This window comes from Oryctolagus cuniculus, chromosome 16, assembly GCF_051225735.1.
Source record: "Oryctolagus cuniculus isolate XC-2025 breed Fujian yellow rabbit chromosome 16, ASM5122573v1, whole genome shotgun sequence".
Lineage (NCBI taxonomy): Eukaryota > Metazoa > Chordata > Mammalia > Lagomorpha > Leporidae > Oryctolagus > Oryctolagus cuniculus.
Genome location: NC_142882.1, coordinates 4,904,370 through 4,914,485, shown reverse-complemented (window position 1 = coordinate 4,914,485; position 10,116 = coordinate 4,904,370). Strand labels below are relative to the sequence as shown.

Genomic DNA, 10,116 nt, shown 5'->3' with positions numbered 1-10,116 from the left:
CTTGGAAATTTATCCAAAGGAAATTAAATCAGCATATGAAAGGGCCATCTGTACCCCCTATTTTAATGTATATGAGTGAAACTGACAGCTTTATATTTGATAATTTTTTAATAATCCTTATCTACTTTGTGCAACAGTGGTCTTTGTATTTTTCTTGTTGAATTGTTAATTAGTGCAGAATTAAACTGATGAGCATGAAGTGAATTGAATGTATGGGGTTCAGTGTTGTGTGGCCACCAGCATCACATATGGGTTCTGGTTTATGTCCTGTGTGCAACAACTGCTAAAGGCCTGGGAAAACCAGCAGAGATTAGCTCAAGTGTTTGGACTGTGATAGCCCATGTGGGGGACCTGGATGAAACTCCTGGCTCCTGCATTTGGCATGGCCCAGCCTGGCCATCGTGGCCATCGGGGAAGTGACCCATTAAATGGCAGATCTCTCTTTCTCTCTCTCTTCCTAACTCTTGCTTTAAAAACTAAATAATATTGAAAGGAAAAAGGCAGGAGGAAGGAAGGAGGGAAAGCAGGAGTCAGTGAAAGTGGGAAGAATCATTGCAGGTTTAAAATTGTATATATGAACTATGTGAAATCTGTTCTCTATATGAAATAAATATGTTTAAAAAGAGGTTATTTTAATGCTAGTACCAGTACAACTTCTATGAAGGGGTGGGCCAGCTCTGGTTTAATAAACCCCTAAACATCAACTCATGTGTGTCCTTTCTCACTATATACTCCACTTGTTTCTTTCCTCACACAATTGTGAAGAACAAGTATAGTTCAGGACGTACTTATATCAGGGAGGAATGCACTTGAAACATGCATTGTATGGAACAACTCTGATTCTATGCATTGAGTACAGCTCCACGGGATGCCTCCTTTAAACCTGATTTGAGGACAGCTTCCCAATATTTGCTTACATGAGCTCACATGAAATCTTTCAAAACATATTCTACACTCTGCTGCACCCACATACTTCTCTTTATTAACCTTCTACCCTGATATCTCACCCATCAGTCTTGTCTTTGGGGACTATAATGTAGCCTTCTGTGTGACATAAGCCTGGTGTCATGTTAGCCTCTATGTTGTAGAGCTGCCCACCTTGGGCCCCACCACAGAATACCTTTCCCTCATACCACACAGGTGGGACCTGCTTTATTGCTGATACTCACATGCATCAATAATGGGCTATAAATGATTTGCACAAGTTACCTTATCTTCAAGTTAGGTACCCATATCCCAAAACCCCTCTGCCTACTGTCAACATGAGCACACATACATGCATGCACACACACATGTGCACACACACACACACACACATACCCAAACACACACAAATCTAGACTGTTTCCCTTCTGTCAAAACATTGATATCCATTTTATAATGATCTTATTATGCAACAATATAGAGAGCATGATCTTTTCCTGTTCATATTCTCATTATTATTAGTTTTACTAATATCTTATTGAGAAAGTCAGAATGGTTATGCAGCTGGCTTGAAACCAGTCTTAGGGGGTTCAATTCCTTCCTTTCTTGGCCTAGGCTTTTATGTAAGCAGGCTCTTCGAATGCATGATATGGGGGTGGACATCCGTGAAGTCACTCTAGATTTGTAGTGGTTAACTCAATAGTTTCTACCTCTCGCTTTGAGGCAAAGGCATCCCAGATTATGAAAATTATTACAATTACAGCAGTGAGGGAGATGAAGGAGCCCATTGATGAAACAGTGTTTCACATTGTATAGGCATCTGGGTAATATGAATATCATCGGGGCATGCCAGAGAGTCCAAGGAAGTGTTGAGGGAAGAAAGTTAAGTTCACTCCTACAAATATTATAGTGAAGTGGATTTTGGCCCAAGTAGGGTCCAGAGTGTAGCCTGAGAACAGAGGGAATCAATGAGTGAATCACCCCCCCCCCAAATGGGAAAAACAGCTCCCGTGGATAAGACATGGTGGAAGTGGGCTACCACTTTGGAGAACAATATCTAGGGAAGAGTTGGCTAGTACAATTCCTGTAAGGCCACCTACTGTAAATAAGAAAATAAACCCCAGAGCTCAAAATATGGCTGGGGATCACTTAATATTTCCACCATGTAGGGTTGCTAATCAAATAAATACCTTTACTCCCATAGGAATGGCAATAATTATAGTAGCTGATGTGAAATAGGCTTGTGTATCCACATCCATTCCTACTGTGAATATGTGGTGAGCTCAAACGATAAACCCAAGGAAACCAATTGATATCATAGCCCACACTATTCCCATGTAGCCAAATGGTTCTTTTTTGCCAGAAAAATATGTTACAATATGAGAAATTATTCCAAATCCTGGAAGGATAAGAATATATACTTCAGGGTGTCTGAAGAATCAAAATAAGTGTTGCTAGAGGATAGGGTCTCCTCCTCCTACAGGGTCAAAAAACGTTGTGTGTAGATTTTGGTCCATTAAGAGTATTGTAATGCCAGCGGCTAGAACTGGCAGGGAAAGAAGAAGAATGGCTGTTATGAGAACAGATCATACGAATAAGGGGGTTTGATGCTGAGATATAGCAGGGGGTTTTAGATTGATGATAGTTGCAATAAAATTAATGGCCCCTAGAGTAGAGGACACCCCAGCCAAGTGAAGAGAGAACATAGTTAGATCATCCGAGGCTCCTGCATGGGCTGTTACCCGCTAGTGGTGGGTAAACAGTTCAGCCAGTACCTGCACCGGCTTCTACTATTCATGAAGCTAACAGAAGAAGAAAGGATGGTGGGAGGAGTCAAAAGCTTATATTGTTTATACGGGGGAAAGCTATATCGAGTTATTAGTGGGACTAACCCGTTTCTGAAATAGGTATCACTATGAAGAAAATTATTACAAAGGCATGTGCAGTGATGATTACATGATAAATTTGGTCGTCTCTAAGTAAAGTTCCTGGTTGGCCTAATTCTGCTCAAATTAACAGACTAAAGGCTGTTCTTACCATTCCAGCTCAGGCTCCAAATAGGAGATAGAGAGTTCCGATGTCTTTATGGTTGGTAGAGAATAATCATCGGTTAATAAACAGAAGCATTGGTAAAATGGCTGAGTAAGCATTAGACTGTAAATCTAAAGACAGAGGTTGAGCCCTCTTTACCAAGCCCTGAGGTGAAATTTTCATGTTGAATTGCAAATTCAAAGAAGCACCTTCTATTCTGCAGGGGCTTCTCCCGCCTTTTTTTTTTTTTTTTTCCTTATGGCAGGAGAAGGAGATTGAAGCCAGTTGACTAGGGTATTTAGCTGTTAACTAAAATTTCGTGGGGTTGGATCCCACCAATCTAGGGGGACTTAGCTTAATTAAAGCACCTGATTTGCATTTAGAAGATGTGAAGTTAATTTGCAGTCTTTAAGCAGGAGTTAAATATAATTTACTTGCTTAGAGCTTTGAAGGCTCTGGGTCTGTGTAACATAAAATCCTTCTAAGTTTAGCTTAGTACTGAAAATATTGGTGTGAGGGGAAGAAATATTGTTTATAAAATGATTAGTGGGGGCTATAAATAGTATGTGTTTCATTGATTTGAATTGCCATTTTGTTTTTAAGTTGTTGGTTGTTGGGAATATTGTCAGTGAGGAAGAGTAGATGAGTCGTAAATAGAAGTATAAATTTAGAAGTGCTTATATAGCCATTGTGGTGGGTATGATGATATTGCCATTTTTTGTTAGCTCTATTCACTTAGGGATAAAGCCTATTAGTGGGGGTAGGCCTCCTAGTGATATTAAGGTAATTAGGATGGCTGAAACTATTAGTGGGGTTTTATTTCATATTTGTGATAGTGAAAGGGTAGTTGTGCTTGTGTGATGTATAAATATTATGAATATGGGAATTTTAATAGAATATAAGTAATTAGATTGAGAATTATAGTATTTGGATTAAATGTAATAATGGCTACCATTCATCCCATGTGGGCAATTGAGGAGTAGGCTAAGATTTTGTGGAGCTGGGTTTGGTTAAGCCCTCCTCAGCCACCGACTATAATTTATAGGATGGCTACTAACATTGTTATGGTTGAGTCGATTGATGGTGAGATTTGGTAAAGGACAGATAGGGGTGCTAGTTTTTGTCATGTAAGAAGAATGAGTCCTGATTTTTTTTTGTTTGTTTTTTTAGATTTCATATATATATATATATATATTTTTTAACTTTTATTTAGTAAATATAGATTTCCAAAGTACAGCTTATGGATTACAATGGCTTTTACCCCCAAAACTTCCCTCCCACCTGCAACCCTCCCATCTCCTGCTCCCTCTCTCATTCCATTCACATCAAGATTCATTTTCAATTATCTTTATATACAGAAGATCGATTTATTAGATTTATATTTATTTAAAATACAAAGTGGTGAAATGAAGGGCTGGCATTATGGTGTCATGGGGAAGGCTGCTGCCTGAGATGCCAGCATTCCATATGGGCACTAGTTCTTGAACCAGCTTACTCAACATCCAATCTAACTCCCCACTAATGGCCTGGGAAGATCAGCAGAAGATGGCCCAAGTGCTTAGGGGGACCCCTTGGGTTACTTCTGGGACTCAGAAGTGAAAGGGAGCTATTCCTAATTTAATGATTAATGCTAATATAATTAAGATTGGGGTAAAGTGATTTTGTGGATTATTGTTCATTGGCCAGAGTCAAAAATGTTAAGTGTAATTACTATTATTAAGATTATTGATGCTGTGGCTTGTGTTAAGAAATACTTAGTTGCAGCTTCTGTTGATCATGGTGGGGCTTTGTTAATTAAAATTGGAATAATGGCTAATATATTTATTTCTAGGCCAATTCATATGGTTAATCAGGGGGTGCTAAATACTGTAATTATTGTGCCTAGGAACAGGGTGACTAGAATAATAGTTAGGACTAGGGGGTTAATTAGTATGGGAAGGATATAAACCAACATTTTCGGGGTGTGGGCCTGATAGCTTATTTAGCTGACCTTACTATAGAATTTGGTGTATCAGGTAGCATGAAGAATTTTGAGTTCTTAGGAGTAGGTTCAAGGCCTATAGTTCTAGAAATGAGGGCTTAAACCTCTATTATTTACTCTATTAAAGTAACTCTTTTGTCAGACATATTTCTATATGTGAGGGGGAATGTTTGAAAGTATACTGGGTACGGAGATGTGTCATATGCATAGAGCTATTGTAAGAGGTAAGAAACTTTTTCTTAGGAGTTGTATGAGTTGCTCATAATGAAATTGAGGGTAGGATGCTCAAATTCATAGGAATGACATTGTTAGTAGGAGGGTTTTTACAGCAAAATTAATTGTAAACATTTCTGGATAAGTGTGGCTATGAAATGAGCCTAAAAATAGGATGTCTCTGAGAGAGCATTTATTATAATAATATTAGTATACTCAGCTAGAAAGAATAGAGCAAATGGGCCACCTGCATACTCTACATTGTTCCAGGCTACTGGCTTCAGCCAGGCTTGGCCCTAGTTGTTGTACTTTGGGGGAGAAAACTGGCAGCTGGAACTCTCTCTGTCTCTTTCTCTACCTCATTGTTGGTTGATGTTTCAAGGAAATGTAAACAAATAGGCATTAAAAAAAAAACATTCTGTCTTCTGTATCCCTAGTGGCATATATTTTGTGCACTGTTTTACTGAAAATACCTCCTGTCATGACCTTACTCTGTGACTGAGGGTCCCATTCCATTCTCTGTCCCATTCTAGCTCTGAACTCACCTGACCCAGCACCTCAGATTTGACTCTGCCACTGGGCCACTTCTGGATACCACCAGAACAGGGCTTGGGTTGTGTGGCAGAAGCAGGAAGTAGTTACCTGCTGACAAGACCTCATGTAAGCCAATCTGCTGAAAAAGATTTTGGAGGTGTATACACACACACGCACACACACACACATCAGTGTGTTGCATTTTGATATAGCAGTGTCAAAATTTAGGACCTCAATAGCAACCAAGTGCTACAGATTGCATAGCATGATACTCCTGTTGGAAGCAAACATTTCATCAAAGCCCCAGTCTACAGTTGTGTGATGTGTGATGACCAATTGCTTGGATGAGACTCAAGTTTTGGGATGCCTGTTTATCAAATCCTATGATGATGTTGCAACACTCTGAAGAGTTTTCCTGTACAGATTTGATACAGTATGACCATGGTAGCAACTGTGGAGACAGGCTGACTATCAATAAGAGAATCAACCTTCTGAATTCAGGGGACTTGAAAACTCCACTGAAACATCAGCCTTGACATGTGGCTACTTTTATAAACAAACAGAACAAGCCAACTGGTTTTGCCCTGGGAACTATTGCATGGAGAGTTGCTAATCATTATATCAATATTGTAAATCCAGCCAAAGATAACTGCATATCTAAATGTCATCTATCCAATGGAATCAGCACTTCAGTGCCTCAGGTTCTCTATGGAGTAAATGGAATTTCAATCCATCTTAGTTTTGGTGCCCTTTCAACTGTGGGGCCTGTTTTGTCAGTTCTGGGACAAAGATGCCAGAAGAAAACTAAAAGCTTCAGGACAGCTCAATCACAGGACAACTTGCTGACTCAATAACAATGGAAACAGATTGCCTATCCTTGCAGCTATGACTTGTCCAAGGGACATGCAGTTTTTAATCCCTCAATGAAAGACTGCATTTTCCTGAATAAGGTGGGTGGGGCTTATGTTCAGAGACAGAAGAAAGGCAAGGTTGGTGTTTAGGATGAGAAGGGGGATGAGGTTTGAGTGAGGACTTCATAGTAGGATGAGCCTTATGTGGAAGCCCAGGAGTATGAGCAGGAAGTGCAGGAGCAGGAACAGGACCTGGCTGGGGTGCAGGATGATCAGAGGGAGAGTAGGGCCAGTATGGAGGAGCAGGAGGAGGAAAAGGCTCAAATACTGAACCCAGAGGAGGGTCCAGGGGGAGAAAAAGAAAGTTGGATATGGGGAGGGCTCTAGGAGGAGGGTGAGTCCAAGATGCAGGATCTGGGGTTTTTGCCTGGTGTGAAGGGACAGAAGGAAAGTAACAATGGTATGGCTGACTTGGATAGTTGGGCTGGAGTGGAGGGCCCGGAGGAGGATGAGGCCAGTATGGAAAATCAGGATGGTAAGGCTCAAACACAGAGCTAGTAGGGTCAGGCTGGGGTGGAGGACCAGACACATGGGCCGGGCTACAGGATCAGGAGGGTCAGGCTGGAGGGAAGATAAGGAATAAAGGGGAAGATGGCATTGGGAGGCAAGAATTATTGAGGCTTACCTGTCATGTTTTTAGGAGAGGCTCCTAGCAATTAGAACCAGTGACTGGTAAGGGTCCAGGACTACAGCTGCTTTTACAGGCCAGCCTGTGTCACAGTGTCCCTTATGACATAAACATGCCCCACCCACCTGGGCAGTGAGTAGCCCCACCCATCAGGGAAATGGTTCCATGGTGTAGGTTCAAGAGTAATCAGGGGAAATAGGACAGAGAAGAAATGGCTCTATATGATATAGTCCTTTTTCTTGGGGTAACATGTACCTTGGCCTATCATAGGCAGAGTGATGAAAGGCCATGGATACCATTAGAATGTTGGCACCTAGAACTGAGGTGTGATGTAGAAATCAGGAGATGTGAGAATACACCAGTTCCCCAGTTCAGCTAACTCATTCTCTTTTATTTTTTTAAAAGATTTTCTTTATTTATTTGAGAGGTAGAATTATAGACAATGAGAGGGAGAGACAGAGAGAAAGGTCTTCCTTCCATTGGTTCACTCCCCAAATTGCTGCAATGGCCAGAGCTATGCCAATCTGAAGCCAGGAGCAAGGAGCCAGGACCTTCTTCCAGGTCTCCCACTGGGTACAGGGGCCCAAGGACTTGGGCCATCTTCCAATGCTTTCCCAGGCCATAGCAGAGAGCTTGATTGGAAGAGGAGCAGCCAGGACAGTAACTGGCACCCATATGGGATGCCGTCAGCTCATGCAGATGATTAACCTACTGCACCACGGTGCTGGCTCCAAGCTAACTCATTTTCTAAAGCCCTTTGACATCACTTATATTTCTGCATAAATATGAGGTAACAAAAGTTGCTCTGCCCCTTTCATTAGTGTGGAGAGAGGGAGACGCCAGAGAGGGAATTCTCCTGGGCTGATTGTTGGTGATAAGCAGTGGGATGAGAACTTGGGCCCAAAAAGGAGATGTATAGTAGTGCTCCCAAAAATCCAATCCTTATCATTGCTCCCAAAAATCCAATCCAATCCTTAACTCCTTATCAAAATCAGGAGGACAAGGTTAGGAAATAAGAGAAAGATGGGGATGATAGCAAAATGTGGGGGGGTCCCTTACACTTCCATCTCGCTCAATGTGGGCAGAAGGACTAGCATCTAACACATTCTGCTTCAGAGCACAACTTAATAAATATAAATTTCATAAGTACAACTTTGGATTGTAGCAAATGGTTCTTCCCCACATACCCACACTCCCACCTCCAAAACCATTGCACCTCCACTCCCTCTCCCATCACATGCTAGATTCATTTTCAATTATCGTTATATACAGAAGATCAGCTTAGTACATACTAAGTAAAGATTTTAACAGTTTGCACCCACACAGACACACAAAGTATAAAGTATCATTTGAAGACTAGTTCTACAGTTAATTCTCATAGTACAACTCATTAAGGACAGAGGTCCTTCATGGGGAGCAAGTGCACAGTGAATCCTGTTGCTGATTTAACAATTGACACTCTTGTTTATGAGGTCAGTGATCACCTGAGGCTCTTGGTATGAACTGCCAAGGCTATGGAAGCCTCTTGAGTCCACAAACGCAGACATCATTTAGACCAGGACATAATCAAAGTGGAAGTTCTCTCATCCCTTCAGGGAAAGGTACCTCCTTCTTTGATGGTCCCTTCTTTCCATTGGGTTCTCCCTCACAGAGATCTTTCATGTAGCTCATTTTTTGTCACAGTGTCTGCTTTCCATGCCTGAAATGCTCAGAGCACAACTTTTCTGCAGTGTAGTTTTCAGCCCTTGCCACTCTGCATTTCCTCTTCCTGGGGCCCAGAAACATAGGGCCATAACTGGTAGGAAGGCACACATTACTTACTACGCATACTAGGCACGCACATCTGAGTGTGTGTACTATTGAGTCCACTACCTGAGATGGGTAACCCCATGTTGGTTGACCTTTGGTGTTTTTTTTTTTTTTTTGGCAGTGGCTTCTTGACTCCCTGAAGTCCCCTTTTCCACACAGAATATTTACAAACTAGGATGGGTGTAGCAACTTTGCCACTAAACAAGAGGCCAGGGAGTGGGAACACTGCTTAGATGCAGGTCAACACAGGGAGGGGTTCCTGGGGAAGGCCCAGGGCTGGTGGGGCCTAGGCAGGTCCATGGCTGCCTCAGGCCAGGTTGGTCATGGGGAAACCTGGCTGCTTGCTGTCCAGGAGCAGGAGGATGTCTGCACTCTCTGATTAAGCCTGCAGCCTCTGATGGTTGTGCCTCTGTCTCTGCACCTCCTCCTCCAGGGCAGCCCTGCCAGCCTTCTTCTGTAAGTTCTCCTGTAGCTTCCTGAGCATTGTCTCTAGGTGCAACATCTTCTCTGACAGCCTCCCAGGCTCTTGCTCAGCACTGGGCTTTGGGGTTCCCTCAAGGACTCTGCTCTCTGGGATGGACTGTCCCTCCAAAGACAGTGACTCCACAATGGAGCAGCAAGTAGAGGTGATCTCTGAGACACACTTCCACTCATCCCTCACTATTTTGCTGCCTGTTTCCAACATGATCTTGCTGATGGAGTTCCTCAGGGACAAGGTTTGTGGCATGAAGGAGGACCTCACCTCAGGGGCTGGATCACCTGTGTCCTGGCCACCAAAGCCAAGCTGTCAGGTGCCAACAAGGAGACATCCTCTATCCAAGATGTGCCAGGCAGCTCTGGTGGCCAATAAGATAAAGGTATACACACTTCATGCATTTCATATACACAAATTTAGAAACATAGTGATTCTTCCCCCCTGTACTCCCACCCTTCTTCCTCCGACCTCTACTATTCCCATTCTTATTATGTTTTGATAATAATCTTTCCAAGTGGAACAGCATGATCTCTCATTGTGGTTTTCTAAAAAAAATATTTAAATATTTGAGATTCTTATGATGGTGGAATAGAGAAAGGACATACCGCTT

General features: G+C 42.2%; 2 pseudogenes; one reads left to right on the top strand and one right to left on the bottom strand.

The window, feature by feature from the left end:
* Positions 1-10,116, bottom strand: part of LOC108176155 (vomeronasal type-2 receptor 116-like) — a 70,194-nt pseudogene that overhangs the window by 28,881 nt on the left and 31,197 nt on the right.
* LOC149121412 (mRNA export factor pseudogene) lies at positions 1,946-6,684 on the top strand (annotated as a pseudogene).